The following is a 2,787-nucleotide window of genomic DNA, read 5'->3' as shown; positions in this document are numbered from 1 at the left end:
AAGTTCATCACCACCTTGAAGAGAAACAAGAACAATTACCTTCCATGGATTTGGTAGAAAGTGTTTTGGAGAAGTGTAGAGAGAATTTAGGGAGAGAAGGTGGTAGAATATGAGAGAAGATGGTGGAATATGAGAGAAAAATCAGATTTTTGTTTTTAAATTTTCTGATTTTCACTGTTCACACCGACTACTGTAGCAGTACTGTTCATTTTTACTGTTCATTTACTGTTCAAAAAAATTAAAAATTTGGGAGATAGACAGAAAATTAATTATAACTACATGATAAGAAGAAATGTAGGAGTGAGGAAGTACCGAGTAGGATTGTTAAAAAATTATTTAAAAACAACATTAATTTCCTGTTTTGTCCTTTGAACTTTTCTTATTGAAAGAACTTATTGAAAAATTCACTACCCCCCTATAATATTGGTATCAGAGCGAGAAGCTTTTTGGAACCTAAGACTTATCTAAAATTATATGAGAAGACCTTTTTCTGCTAGAAGAAGAAAGCAAGCACCTGTACCTACTGTTAGACAAGAGTTAATGAGACAACACCGTTTTGCTAAACATATAAGTTTTCACCATCGCATGATCTATATTACTAGAAAAAGACTAGAAAACCTTAGAAGCTCAAGAAAGTTCCTTACCGAACACATTAACTATTTAGACACAGCTTATAGAGAAGAATTAAATCATAATACAACAGTATTAAGTTTTCTAAATAATCTCCTTTGGGAAGTTCATTTTACCAACGACGCTATATTTAGAACAAAGACTATATTAGACAGCTAAAACAACAAGTAAACTTTTTATGCCTTTAGGTTAATGAATATGCAAGATCATTATTTAAAAGTCAAACAAGAATTAAATAACCTATACCTTAATATATTAAATTAAGTAGTACCAAAGAAAACCAAGAAGACTACAAGAATTAATAGATATAATATCGAATTAGAATATAAGTTACTAGATATATAAAATCTAGAAAGACCCCAAAGAACTACAAGCGATTTAGACCATATTAATTATATGAGAACACTATCCTTTGTTAGACAAATAGCTATCAATAATTGGTATTTATATAGAGATATAGAGAAAAGACGAGAATATAGACAAGTAGAAAAGGCGTTAAGTGCATATTTAGAAATAATAAATTCAAACATTATCATCACTAATAAACAATAGACTCTTACAAAGAGTCGATTAACGAAGAACAATCTCGCTTATAACGTGGGAATTACGGTATAAGAGAAGATATAGAAAGATTTACAACTACTATAAAATACCGTAAGAAAGTTTGTAAAATAAAGATTATATATATATTATAGCTTAAGCTTTTTTTAAGTTTATAAATTCCTATTTTATAAATTAAGTATATTTATATTATAAGTATATTCTTAGTATATTTTAGTTATTTTTCAAGTATATAACTTTCTAGTTTTTAATTTAAGTAGATGTATATTATAAGTATATTCTTTGTATATTTTAGGTATATTCTAACTTAATATAAGTAAAAATATGAACACAAGTAACAAGAAAGCTCAATGAGCCATATATTTTATTCATTCATGGATAATATTTATTTGCAAGTTATAGTTTCTTTTAACTTGCAAATAATACAGGAGTTAAAGAAATAGTAGAGAATAAAATCAAAAAGTGTCAATCATTTGGCTAATATCCGCCATATCATATTCGGTCATGGAGATATCCTCAAAGTCTTCATATTGGTCCACTCCACTTGATATCAAATCTTTAATCTCTTCCTCTTCGCCTTCCACCGCTTCTAAGTTTTAGTTAAGGCCGCTTTCCGATCTAATCCAATCGCGAATGCACACCAGTACTTGCAAGCTAAATCCGGATAACGAGTGTCTATGGTCTCCAATTTGTTGTCTTCCTTGGCTAAATGCACTCTCCGAAGCCACGGTTGATATTTGAACCGTAAGGATATCTCCGAGCCATTCTTGAAAGTATCGGATACTCGCTCTGTATTTCTTCCACCATGCTAAGACGTTCAAATCATCTAGTTGGTTGATATACACATTTTGCTACATCAAATAAAGGTGATATTTATCAAAGTTTGCATTACAAGAAGGAGTTGGATTTGAATGTAATACCCAATCATCAATTTGAAATTCTAAATCTCGTCGGCGGTTGTCCGCATAAGATTTTTGGCGACTTTGGGCTGTTAATAATCGGTCTCGGATCACTTTGACTTTTTCCACTACTTGTTGAATCAACTAAAGGCCATTAGCCGCACTTCTCCTATTTCAAACCATCCTATTGGGGATCCGCACTTCCTTCCATATAACGCTTCATACGGAGCCATTGACGCTCGGAATGATAGCTATTATTATATGCAAACTCGATTGTGGGTAAATGGTCGTCCCGGCCACCGAAATCTAGAATACATGCTCTTAGCATATCCTTCAAAGTCTGAATGGTACGTTCGGCTTGTCCATCAGTTTGCAGATGGAATGCCGTGCTGAGCCTTACTTGAGTACCTAGACCTTCTTGAAAGGATTTCCGCAACTCGTCGTAAATCGTGCCCCTCGTCCGTAATAATGGATACTTCGGAACGCCACGAAGTCTCTCACAATCTCCTTAAGACATAACCTGCATAATCTTCGCCGAGTACGTGGTTCGACCGGAAGGAAATGTGGTGTCGCTTTCGTCAATCTATCCACAATCACCCATATAGAATCATACTTGCTTCGGAACGAGGTAATCCTACAATAAAGTCCATATTGATCACTTCCCATTTCCATGTAGGAATTTCTACGTTTTGCAATA

This window comes from Lycium ferocissimum, chromosome 3, assembly GCF_029784015.1.
Source record: "Lycium ferocissimum isolate CSIRO_LF1 chromosome 3, AGI_CSIRO_Lferr_CH_V1, whole genome shotgun sequence".
NCBI lineage: Eukaryota > Viridiplantae > Streptophyta > Magnoliopsida > Solanales > Solanaceae > Lycium > Lycium ferocissimum.
Note: the sequence above shows the minus strand (reverse complement) of the source record.